Source organism: Mastigoproctus giganteus, chromosome 3 (genome assembly GCF_048544385.1).
Source record: "Mastigoproctus giganteus isolate SK-2022 chromosome 3, ASM4854438v1, whole genome shotgun sequence".
Lineage (NCBI taxonomy): Eukaryota > Metazoa > Arthropoda > Arachnida > Uropygi > Thelyphonidae > Mastigoproctus > Mastigoproctus giganteus.
The window spans coordinates 151,742,923-151,756,739 of NC_143577.1; the positions used below are offsets into that span (position 1 = coordinate 151,742,923).

A 13,817-nucleotide genomic window follows, 5' to 3' on the forward strand; every position below is an offset into this window, starting at 1 on the left:
GCTGAGAAGGACTCGGGGCTGTCGAGTAGCATTGGCAGGTCATTGGGGTTGTAAACGTCTGTTACAATTTGGAGTTGTGTTCTAAGGTCCACATAGTAATTGCAGTCAAAGATGATATGGGACACCGTCTCAAGCTCCCCGCAAGCACAGTTGGGGATTCAACCAGGTTGAAAGTGAAGAGCTTGGCATTTATGCTGCCATGTCCTGTTAGTAGAAACATTGTATAGAGTCCCGGGTTGATCCAGGGCTTGCTTGTTTTATTGATTTCTGTAACTTCTGGCAAGTATGTAAATGTTATTCTGCCAAGGGGAGAATCGGTCCAGTCCCTTTGCCAGTCAGCTAAGTACAATTGTCTGAGCCGGTTGTTATCTTCTTTAGTTGGTAGGGCAGCATCTATGCTGTATTGTGCTATGCTCTTGGGAATGGGCTGTTTTCTTTGGTATTGCAGGAAGGTGTCAATCACATCGTATATTACTGGACGTTTCCCACAGATGACACTTAGGGCAGCGGTGGAGATGGTCCGGCAAGCCCTGGATGTGGCCAGGAGGAAGAAGCGTTGGGCTCGCAGAAGTATTTTGCGGACTTGTCCTCTGCTCAGGCTCGGTGCCCAAGCTTCTGCAGCGTAGCAAACAGTGGGGAGGAAGAGGGTATTATAATATAGTCTTAGCGTTGATGGCTTTATCTTCCATGATTTCCTGGTTATTTTCATTAGGTTTCCTGTTAAGATTTTGGTTTTCCTTAGCACGTACTTAGCATGAGGAATGAAACTGAGCTTGTTATCCAGCATTACCTCCAAGTATTTGTATGAATCAACCAGTTTGATTGTTGTGTTCCTAAGTTTGATCTTTGGTGGCCTACGTGGGTCAAGGTGGCCCTTTAAGAGCATCTGGCAAGTTTTCTCTGTTGAGATTGTTAGCTTATGGGTTATGCACCACTGGTCCAGATCTTCCAGGACATCCGTGGCTAGTGTTTCCAATTCCCGCCTGGAGTTTCCGTTTATAAGCAAGATTAGGTCGTCTGCAAAGGCTACCTTTGTGATTTGTGGTTGACCGGTGGCGAGCCACCCGTCAAGGACCAAGCTCCAGCAAAGGGGGCCAAGAACTGATCCCTGGGGGCAGCCTCGAGTGACCAGTCTGGTTACTGAGCAGGATCCGTTGTAGACCACGAGGCTACGGTCTGTGAAATAGTCGGACATTAATCGGTAGATTGGGGCGGAGACCCCGGCCCTCCGCAACCTCTCCAGGACACTTTGCCACCAAACGGTGTCAAAGGCCCCTTTGAAGTCCACGAAGAGACCGAGGACGTAGGTATATTCCGAGGATGAGATAGACTCCAGGACATGGTTTATAGCATCAACCGCTGATTTGCCTGCAGTGAAGCCAAACTGGGAAGGGGAGGGAGCTTACGCTAAAAAAAAAAAAAAAAAAAACAGTAGTGACAGTTATGAACGCTAAAAGAATAAAACAGTATCAACACATTGCCAGCTTTTGACCTAAACTGGAATTTGACTTGACTTCTGTCACATTTAACTGAATCAGTTTCTCTAGACTGATCCAGTTATTGCTCATGGCCATTTTAAGCAAATCTAATATAATACTGTTGTACCTTTTTATCCTTGTCTCCCTCTTCAGTTTGGTGTATCACAAAAAGCGCCAAGTTCAAATTCTATAAATTTGTGAACCAATAACTTCATAGAATTTTTGAACTTGGTAAAACACACTACGCACTAACTGAATGTGATGCTTTCGAAGTTTTTATTAGTCAGTAATGGCAGTCAGAGCACGTGAAGAGGCTCCAAAATATGTAATTAGATTTTATCGTCACTAAAGAAAACTGCGAGATCCAAAGTCAAGGTTTATTTGGTTTATGCCTGAGTCCGTCTTACTTAATGCGTTTTGTCGATAGCCCGCAACGCAAGTTCAAGAAATTTTTAGCACAGGATAAAGAAAATAGCCTCCCAGTTGATATTACACTTATAAATGTAGTGGTAATCTTGTTCACACAGGTTGTCCTTTGCCTACACGCAAGTGGTGAAGTTGGAAAACTTGAAGACAGTTTTTGTTAAAAAGCATATGTTAAATGCAAAGCATATTTCGATCGGCGCATGACAACAAAAATAATATCCGGTGTTTCAGCTACAATATACAGTATATGGATGTCCTATACAGTATGTATGGAGAGAAAAATAATATATATACCGATGAGCCAAAACATTATGACCACCTACGTAATATGATGTTGGTCCTCCATGTGTAGCCAAAATAGCTCGTACCCGGCGAGGCATGGACGCTACAAGCCTTCTAAATGTGTCTTGTGATATCTGGTACCAACACGTAACCAGCAGATCCTTTAATTCCTGTAAGGTCCGTGGTTGAGACTCCGCAGATCGGAGTTGCTGTTCCAACACAAACCACAGATTCTCAATGGAATTGATGTCTGGAGAATATGGAGGCCAGGGCAATACCTGCAAGTCTTCCTCATTGTTCGAGACTGGTTCGCGAAACATCTGGACGGTGTGAATGGCGCATTATCCTGCTGAAAGACCGTTGTCTGGACCCAGGGTATCCCAACAGAACATCGCCCAAAGCATGACACCGCCGCCACCGGCTTGTTTTCGTCCCACGGTGCATCCAGGTGCCATCACTTCCCCAGGTAAACGACGCACACGTACCCGGCCGTCCACATGGTGCAACAGGAAACGTGATTCATCGGACCAGACGACCTTCTTCCAATCACTCAAGGTCCAGCTTTGATGCTCGCATGCCCATTGTAGGCGCTGTCGCAGGTGAACCGTGGTTAGCTTGGGCACTCGGAGCGGACTGCGGCTACGCAACCCCATTTTCAGCAGGATTCGATGTATTGTGTGTTGTGACACATTACTCCCGTCACCAACATTCCAATTACCGGCGAGTTGCGCCACAGTCGCCATTCTGTTGCCACGTACCATCAGGCGCCTCCGTAGCCAGGTGGGAAGGAGCAGCAGTGCGTAGCACCTGCTTCTTGATTAGACCGGGGTTCGAGCCCGTCACCACCAAATACGGAGGATGCGGAAAGGTCAGAGAATGATCACCGCATATCCCGGAGCAATATGGCCGTAGTTCCCAATGCTCCTAAAAACCAAATAAATAAACAAACACATACCATCTGGGAAAGTCTTCGCTCACTGGAGCATCGATGAGCCGTGGGCGTCCAACATACGCCGGCGGTTCGTGGGTTTTCCCTCCTCGGACCACTTTCGGTAGGTACTAACCACGGCTGACCGTGAACATCCCACCAGCCGTGCCCTTTCGGATATGCTCTGACCCAGTCGTCTGACCATTACAATTTGGCCTGTGTGAAACTCGCTTAAGTCCGCTGCCCTTCCAGTCTGAAGAACAAGAGTAACACCGATTAACTTAGCTCGGTATCAGGTGTTTTTTATACCGTGTCCCGACCCGCGCACGCGCCGTAGTTCACGTGCAGTTGCTTAGATTTGCATAACGACTCGCTAGTCATAATGTTTTGGTTCATCGGTGTACTGTATATATATATGATAATAAAATTGCCTAATTTTTGTTGGGCGATTTTCCTGAAATTTGGGGGGGGGGGGGTGACAAATTATTCTAAAAGAGCCAAATATAAAATTTCATGGAAATCCATCTACTATGAGTCGTGTTATTACATGCGGACGGTCAGACAGACACTGACATACATGGTGACAATAACAGGCGCTTTAAGCATGTATCCTAAAGCGCTTAAGAAACAAGAAATCGTGCAGTGATAATTTCTTACACTCCTTTTCTTGAAAGGAAATGTAAAACTTAAAACTAGATAACTGGAAACGCATAACTGGATAAGTGTCCGAGCAAAATGAAAACATAGTTCAGTTTATAGAAAACCTCTGTCTTGAGTAAATCTTACAAGTAAAGAAAATTAAGAAAAACGAGATTAATTCTCATAAGGATTTATATTATTTTTGTAAAGAGGAGTTATGTTCATAAAATTGTCGATGTTTAATATTCGTTTGTTTTTCGTTAGAGTAGGGCCCACCCTTCTGCCAATTGTTAGAAATGTCAGATGGCCATCACTGCTTTACCCTTATGTTAGATCCTTTGCTTAAATGGTAGGTGAACATGTGTTATTCTCTTTCCCCCCCCCCCAGATGAAGGCTGATGGTAACTTTCTTCGTAGAACAGACCGTCTTCTGGATGTGTACTTTTATATTGTGATGTTGGTAGACACATTGTCAGTTACCACTAACAACTTCAAGACTGCAGCTTTCATTCAGTGCTTCGTATATTTTGCTGATTTCAAAATATTCCCAGTTGTTATAGAACTAAAGAGCTTTCCTGTACATCATTATTTTTTAAAGTATGGCGAGACTAATCTTTATTGGAAAGGGTATGTAATCGAACTATTATTACTGGTGTTTATTTATGGTACCTTTGTCCAAAATACTCTTCTTGTGAAAACGAAATTTTAAACATGCGAGTCTAGTCGCGACAAGTCCGTTTATAAGCAACACTGCCAGTAAGTAAGTTTGGCTGGTGTGCTTTGTGAATCCAATTTATAGAATTTATGGCCAGCGTGCTTCGTGAATCCAATATCGGTGTGTGTAGCGGTAATCTTATTTAGGCTTATAAGGCTGGTTGCTTGCAGTATTGCAACCAGTGGTGGATTTGGACATCAGTGACGTAAGCGGCCACTTTGAACCTCAAAGTTCCCCGGAATCACTATACTACATTGAAAGAACTGACCACAGCTTACATTGAGTTAATTCACTTGCAGTATATCACAGTTAATTCACATAAAAAAAAAAAAAAACCCTTTCTTTATTTTGCGTAATTTGGTATATATGTTATTGAAGAGTCCGAAACCCGGTAAATTTTAAGAATTTACTTGTTCACTTTGTTGCATAGTTTCACAAGATCAAAATTCATTTTATTTCGGATTCATTTCCATTGTGACTGAAGTACTATGTATTAAACAAATCCCTGACGTTGAAATTTAGAGCTTTCAATGAACTCTGAAGAAATTTGAAAACAAAAGTCGGATCGGATCTGACCCCGGTATACTATATATGGCATATATCCCGTAATTTTTTGGGAGGCAGCTAGAGAATGTATTGGACCATGCGGTTAATTATTATGACGAAATCATTGTACGAGAGAGAGTCCTTTAGATTGAAGAAGTGGCATCGTATTGCCAATACATAAAGGCAATTCTAAGGGTAAAGTCGGTAACTAACAGACCTGTTATTGTGACTTCACTGGTCAGAAAATCTTAGAGGCAACGATTAAGAGCAATCCCGAGACGTTTAAATAGAAATGACATTTTGAAGGGGACACAACATAGTTTTGTTAAGGGGAAATCATGTTTAACTAACCTGGTAAGCTATTTTGACGCAGTTAGATGGAGAACAATTTCGACTTGGTGTATTTGGATTTTAGCAAGGCATTTGACTGTCGATCATGAGAGGCTACTGTATAAGTTGGAACATGTTGGGATTACTGGAAAAATTCTATAAGTTGGAGTGCAAGGCACAAAGCAGAGGGTTTGATTAATGGACATTTCAGATTGGTGTGACAGCAGAAATGGCTCTCCCAAGGATCATTTCTTGGACCACTGTTGTTCTGATTTTCATAAACAACATCGATGAAGAGATAAAGAGCGTGATGTCAATTTGCCGACGACGTAAAGATTGAAAGAAGAATTAATGATCAGTTCCTTCAGGATAACTTGAATAGGCTTCAAAAATGGTCTGAAAAGTGGGCAGCTAATGTTTTAATGCAAATGCAAGGTCTTATACTTTGGGAACAGCAACCCCAAAATGACTTATACGCTTGATGGGTTGAATTAAAGAGTAGAGGAAGAAGGGGAACTGGAAGTTACGATACGGGCAGATATTAAGTTTTCTGAGCAGTGTAAACAGGTGGCCAAGAAAGCCGATGGTGTCTTATCGGATTTATCGAACAATATTCTATAGAGATAGGGAGGTCATGTTCCCACTGTATAAGGCAATTGTAAGACCACATCTAGAATGCTTTGTCCCAGTATGGAGACCTCACCTTAAAAAAGACATTGAGCTTCTTAAAAGGATCCAAAGACGGGAATCTCGAATGGTGAGATCGGCAAAAGGGCGACCATACGAGTAAAGACTTCGATTATGTGGGAAACAGAGTTTGACAACCAGACACCTTAGAGGGAACCTGATTGAGATTTATAAGGCTCTGAGATGGGTTAGTAAAATGAATGAAGTCGGAATTTTCACCTTACAAAGAAATTCAGAAGTAGAGGCCATAAATTCAAATTACAGAGGATGAGGTTTTGATTGTGGAGAGTTCTCCTTTAGCCAGCGAGTTTTGAATTATTGGAACAACTTTCCTCCGCAGATAGTTGAGGCTGACAAATTCAAAGGGCAACTGGGTAGTTAAATACATGAGGAGAGAAGCGTACATTTTTTTTTTGAGTTGTGCAGTAAAAGTCTGTAGAGTCCTTGCGCTACATGGCTAATACTAATTATATTATAATATGCTAGTTTCTTGTTCCACAGCGATGAGACTGATTATACAGAAAGAAAGGTTAAAACTAGTGAAAACTACAACATAAGTGAGCTACTTTTTTCAAAGAAAAAAATCATTACTGTGCAGACACTTATGTTTACAGAAATCATGGGACGCCTACCTAGTAACGGGTAGGCCCACCTTTTGCCCGGATAAGGGTAGTCACACGACGAGACATTGACTCCACAAGTTCACGAAAGCGTTCCACAAGCATTTCCGTCCATGCTTGCCTCACCGCTGTCCATAATTCCGTCGAATTCCTGGGTAGAAATCCAAAGCTAGAACGAACTTTTCCACAGCATTCCAAAGATGCTCCACAGGGTTCATGTGAACGGGGTGGCCATTCCATGGTGGTAAAATCTGCAGAATACTCTTCGAACCATGCTAGTCACTAGGGCTCTGTGGGGAGGCACATTGTCCTTCTGGAAGAGTCCATTGCCCTGTGGATGCACATGATCTGCAAGAATGAACACAAACCTGGACCGTTCAGAGATGCGTCTAGACGTACCAGACGTCCCAAAGTGTCCCAGTTGAACACGCCCTTAACCTTTACCGACCGTCCACCTGCCTGAGCAGTTCCTTGTTGCATGATGGGTGTATGGCTTCGTGCGGTTTCCGCCATATACGCACCCTCCCGTCCGCTCGAAAAAACTGGAAACGGGACTCATCGGACCAAGAGACCAGTCTCCAATCATCCAAGGTCCAGTGCCGACGTTCTTTCGCCCAGTTGAGGCGTAGAGTCCTGTGTTGTGGTGTTAGCAATGGGACTCTGGTGGGTCGGCGGCTCCCATAACCTATTTCTGCTAATGACTGCCTGATGGTCTTGGTGGAGACGTTTCTGACACCTCCCTCATTGAAGTCGGTGGTGATTTGTGCCACTGTCGCTCTCCTGTTGGCTGAAACAATGCGAGACAGACGTTGACGGCCACATTCATCCACCACCTTCCTCCTCCCACAGCGCTGTCCACCACCCTAGTGGGACCCTACGTTGCCCGCCACCACCACTAGGAGATGAGCCAGATTAGCCATATACTCTGGCTGGTGTCCACCAAAGTATATGGCCCACCTGAGCTTTGTGGCAGTATGAGTATCTCCGAAACTGCAGTCCGTTGGGGTTTTAACGTATGATTCTGTCGAGATTGGTTCAATAACATCCAACCATCGGTTGGATGTTATTAAACCCCACTCGTACCTTTTCATGGATAGGATTATCGCAGCGGACGACCGATCCGGGATTCACTCCTGTCAAAAAAAAAAAAAAAAAAAAAAAGAAAGAAAGAATGAATGACTGACTGTTACAATGGCTCAGGAACGTCAACGCTGGACAGTAGAGGCTTGCAAAACCATTTCCTTGTCTAAGGAATCCAGATTTCTGCTGTTTCGCGCTGATGGGAGAACCGGAATCTGAAGAAAACAGCAAGAGTCCATGGAATCATCCAGCCACGTGTCATAATGTAGGTTGGTGGAGCAATGGTGTTTTCGTGGTGCAAATTGGAGCCCTTGATTTCAGTTAAGATACATTTGGATGCAACAAGTTATTTCCAACAAGACACATCCTTTCGTGGCCTTCGTCAATCCATGCGCGAATAAGTTCTTCCAGAATGAAATTGTAAAGAACTACAGTAGTTCCAGGAACATGAGACTGGATTCAGCCTACTGCAGTGGTTACCACAGTCAACAGAAATCAACTCAATTGAGCGCCTGTGGAATGAGTTCTTTGGAGTAGAGATCCGCAAATCATACAATTTGCAACAAGTGTGGGAAGTAGTTGAGTCAACATGGTCCAGCAATGGTACCCTTCGACACCTAGTCCAGTCTTATCAGTGGGAGAATAGTTGCTTTATCTCTAACCGGGATGCCGTGCTCATTATTCTGTTTAATATGTGGTTCGTTTCATGAAAGGAGTAGGTTTTATGTAATAATGTTTTCACTGAGTGCAAGATGGCTGTGGCAAAACTTGGCATACAAAACTTAAATTTCGGTGGTTCACTGTATTCTTATTAAGCAGTGCATAATTCTTATAATGGCTTATAATTTTCTCATTCTTCAAACCAGAACTTTAAAGACAGTTGTGAAGGCCAATTGTCGTCTCTCTTAAACGCGGCCCACGTCATTTGTTCTAATTAAACATATTTCATCATTTTTTTTCGCTCTAAAGATAGTGTTTTTTTTTTTTTCTTCTTCATATAATCACTTAAATATTCTTTGTTACAAATTACATCAAGCGGGTTAAATTTTATAAAAATCTAATTTTAAATTTTTATTTAACGAAATTGTTAAATTTAACCTTTGTCTTTGTTCTCTTATTATATGAATCTTTTATTTCCGTTTGATTTCTTTTCCATTAAAGCCGATGTCCTTTAAATCCATTTTCCTAGAAATGGGCACAGTTTATTCTGGGAGATTTTAGTTTTCACGTTCCGCAGTGGCACTCTTTTTTGCAAACACATTAATCCGGAAAGTAAAGATGCCGCGCATCTTGCTGCCTCCGGTGATTTTTATCAAAATTGCTTATGAACCTATGCTACCAGGACGCCTGATAATCCTAATGACTTACCAAACCCTCTTAATCTTTCATTCCAAGTGCCTTCCCGACTATTATGACATTGGACTCTCCTCTTAGTAATCAGATCACAACTTAATAGTGATCTCCTCTTCTATGAAGTTTTTTTCTTCCAAAATGTTTACAATCCCCGATATTAACCACCATTATGGCAACACTTGTTATTTCTTTTCCTTCATTCTTCTGATTATCCTCAAATTATCGCAGAAACTAACCTTACAGAGATGAAAACTTCATTTCTGTGTTTCAGTCTAGGATTTTCAACAAATATGCAGTAGTGGTTCGAAACAGAATCCAGTCACGGGTTTTCTGTTTCGAACTGTTCCTCTAAATAGTAACGTCGGTTCAACCTACTGTATGTATATTAGACACTATATATAAAAGTATTAAAAGAATGCCACAGATTTCAGCATCAAACAGTTTTGAGTCATAATTCAGGTCTTGGTGGATTCGTGGTTATGGTGTGATAGTTCGATGCTGCTTCGGTGCCATTAGACACGACTGAAAACAATTTGAATATCCAAGAGACAATTATAGTTCCTGAAGTGGGTGTTATACCGCTCATATTCGTATTTGCAAAGGTCAAGGCTGGAGGTCAAGATATCGATTGTATAGTGTTGTGGTCATCACCAATGTCCTTCCACAATACATGGAGAAGCTCTAACTTATTTTTTATCAGTACGAAATATCTTTTATTGGTCTTTTTCACAGTACGATTGAGTTAGTTGGTTTCTGACAACGGCTGCATAATTTTTCCTCTTTAAAAAATCTAGTTTTTCACCCCGCAAAACAGGATACAGACCATACGATACGGTATAACGGGCTACAGTAACGCCAGCAATCCTAACTGCCGTAAATGTTTTTCTTGGCAGGGGCAATTTAAATAAATATTCTGTTTATACTCCGGCACGACAACCAAGTCAGTAGAGTTTACAATAAATCGTCAATACAAATATTTATCGTATTTAGTAGTCACGGGCTTGACCTCCGGTCCACTCAAGGAACGCGTGCTATGCACTGTCGCTCCTGACCACTGGGCTACGTCAGGCCTTGTACATCTCTCGTTAAAACCGTTATATACGAGAGGGTTCAGTACTGTGAAAAAGCAGGGTTCAACTAAAGTTAAATCCCTACAAGAGATATTGTGCGAAATCTGTAGTACATAAAATAATACGTCACATTTTTTGTGCGTATTTCTTCCGCAAAACAAAATTACCCTAAGCGAGTGTTTGAAAACGCGTCTTTGAAGGAAAACTGACACCTGCGTAAAGGAAAGCGCAGAGCATTAACTAACGTGTCTATTAATGTTCTGTAGTTTACTCTAGTTGTAGTGTGCACTTGTGTGTTATGTAATTGTGCTTACTTGCTTGTCTGCTACGATTGGACTCCTAAATTTATTTCTTTGAATTACCGTAAGTAATTTTTTAATCTCTAAAATTAATTATTCCAACGTAAATACCTCTATCGCTTTTGCATTCTAGAGTGGGCTGCAGTTTACATTGTTAATTCCAAACAGTGGGTTGTTTTTACTATTGTAGATCTTGCATCGATTTGCCTTTATAAGTACAATTGGATAATTTTATCTCTTCAGACAAAGATTTATTAAATTAATTAAATTTTCGCGGTCAGCTTATTATATAAATATCCAAAAATTCATTCCGCCTAGATATTTTGAGGAATTAGCAGTTGATTTCGATTTTCAACAAAATCGAAATCATTCATTTCTAAACTTAGCTACACAGTGAAAGCTTCGAATGTAAGCCTGCAATAAGAACGATGTCACGTGGTCGCCTTTGTCTATGTTTTGGTTTTGATTTCCATGAGCTTTTTAAAGGACTGCGTTTATTTATTTTCATAGTGTAGGCGGTTCGGGATCCATGTAAAAATGCTTGATATGGAACATCGATAACGATGAGAATCTGTTATGCCTTCCAGAGAGTGGGATACTGGCAATACAACTTTTAGATAACAAACAATATCATCAGGTGCAGTTTTAAATTCAGAACATTTTGTTTTTAAATTCATGTTGGGCTCGTCACAGATAACTGCCTAAGGTGGTCAATGGCGGCATCAGTAACCTTCTTAATTGGCGAGACACTTTGTCAAAATCTATTGCTAGGACGCAAGGAGCTCTACTTCACTTGAAACCATGACCAGGAATTGCTGCGTCATTATCAAGAAAATGCCTACTATGCAAAAACAAAAAAAAAAAAAAAACTTAAGGAATGGAAAGAGGTAGAAATCTCAAGTGATAAGGTCAGAGGAACAGGACATCGTGGCAAAATTTCAGTACCTTAATGGTTTTCCCTCGTGCGGTGGCATGTATACATTGTAGAAGAGCGCATTGCAGCACGCGCTCAAATGTTGATGCTCACAATTCTGCCTTTTGCGTCTCCTGGAAAGGTTACAGTAGTGAGGCGATCAATCAAAAAAATTTATGCATACCCAAGTGGTCCTACATGAAAATGGTCCTCCATTTTCTTCGCTTTCTATTATATAAGTAAAGGTTGAGCTTACTGAACTTTACTAAACAACTTTGAACCTGGTCTCATACGATGCTATGAGAACTTTTTCCACATAGTTACTAGCATTCGACCGCCTGTAGCATGTACTGTTGGGGTGATTTGTGACCATTTCCCAGGGCACTTGCAACTCGCACTCTTTCCTTGTCACCACGGCGACAGAAGCACCAGTGGATTCTTTTGTTTCCGATGGTTTGGCTGAATCGATTGGTTTACGGATAGTTTGACCAGTACTGTAATTTACTATAACAAAAAAAAGCTTACTTTCAGCAGTACAGTGTTTTTTAAATACACGGTGTTCCACAAAGCGGTAGACGAAAATTTCAGTAGTAGGTTTTTCAGTTCGTGTAATGTTGAGTCGAAAACGTTTTACGAACGTGAATCCCTTTTTGATGAACTAAAGTTTAATCCAGAGGGAATTCAAGTCAAGTCGGAAGTGACTTGTGACTTCCGGCCTCAATTTCAAGGAATATGTTTGTTACGTGCAGGCAGGGTGCTCCCTTTCATATTCTCTTGCTCTCTGGCGAAATTAGAATGCAACATGTCATGGACTGTAGATAATCCGTGAGGTCCCATGACACAACCATCTCTTCCTCATCAGATGTCAAGTGAAGGGTCCAATTTATATGTATATATTGTACATATTTCATTCGCAGTATTATTCCGTCTCTTTCTCAAACACCTTTCAATTTATCTCGTTGTACAATAAATAACTGTTTTTTATTTTTAAACTTACATTCACAGTTAACACCCGATGATTTCTTATTTTCTGCAGAATAATTTAAAAAATAATTCTCGTATTTTCAAAAATTTAGGAATTTGCGAAAATACGAGATATTCACATATTAGAGAAATATTCAGTTTCACATGTTAATCCATATATATTGAAGTTTGGAAAAAAATTAATTTTAATTTGGATTATAATAAAATAAATTTTATAAATCCCTCCAATCATCGACTGGGTTCAAACCCAGTCGATGATTAGAGGAATTTCTAATGTCTTCAATCGAGGTCCTGGTTAGCCGATCTTATGTGAAAGGAGCAGAGTTTTTCCTCGCCGTGAGTTAATACCGAATTTTTCAGCCTGCACCACATGCAAGTCGTCCAGTGAACACGCACTTCTCTGAACAGAACACACATTCGGATTTGGGTAACGCCCGAGTAATTAATAATTATTCTGATACTTACGCGTTGGTGTCCTCGAATCATCTTTCTAAAGCCCTTCAATTTACAGAATCTAGTCTTGATACATTGCTATGTTTATATACGAGGAGCGTTTTAAAATATAGTGGTCTGAGTACGAAGGGTTTATCTAAGGGGTCTGATAAGATACTTTTCAACGTAGTCCCCTTTGGAGTCACTTTTGCCACCGATGCTGCAATGCGTTGATTCCAGCTGCGAAGAAAGTTTCTCTTATGCTTCCAGGAATGTATCCACTGCAGCAATAACGCTACTGTCAATGGAAAAATGGATTCCAGCCAAGAAGTTTTTTAAATTTATTATACTAGGCGTTTCCTGCCAAAAACTAGTATCTCCGCCATTTCATACAATACCGTACTTAGAGACAGAGATACATGAATCCAATTATACAATATACTTAAATACATTTCTTGTGCGTTTTTGATCTACTGTCAGTAACTTTGGCACCCATCGTGCTCACACTCTTTTTTCATAGCGAGAACGTGTTATGTGATACACGTTCAGATGAGAAGCCCAGTGTACCGAACTGTCACTCGTTGATCACTCATTACCAGATAGCATGCATACTGTCAACAACTTCTGGGGTGATGGTGGATGTTGCAGGTCTTCCATAGCGTGAGTCATCTTCTTGGTTCTCCCTCCATCCTTTAAATTCTTTTGCTCATTTTTTAACCATGGAATAGGAAGGAACATCCTCCCCCAATTTTGTAACCATATCCTTGCCTTTGGAGTTAGTCCCTTTTGTCCCAAATATTGGATGACTGATTTTTCCCATCTTTCCTCATTCACAAAACTGTGACATCAAGACCTGTAATTAAAAAAAGACGTTTTTGAAACTACATGAAGATGCAGTTTCAAAAACGTCTTTTTTTTAATTACAGGTCTTGCGTATTTCAAGCGTATTTTTTAATAAAATTTTTAATACACCCCACTTATAAGGTACAGTCCAAAAGATTCAGTACTCTACTTGCTATGGCTAAATGGATAGAG

At 41.0% G+C, this 13,817-nt stretch overlaps 1 protein-coding gene across 1 annotated transcript in view; it reads left to right on the top strand.

Annotated features, from left to right (window-relative positions):
* LOC150088330 (uncharacterized) overlaps positions 1 to 13,817 on the top strand; it is a 243,664-nt gene that overhangs the window by 111,338 nt on the left and 118,509 nt on the right. The gene's annotated exons all lie outside the window — the stretch shown is intronic.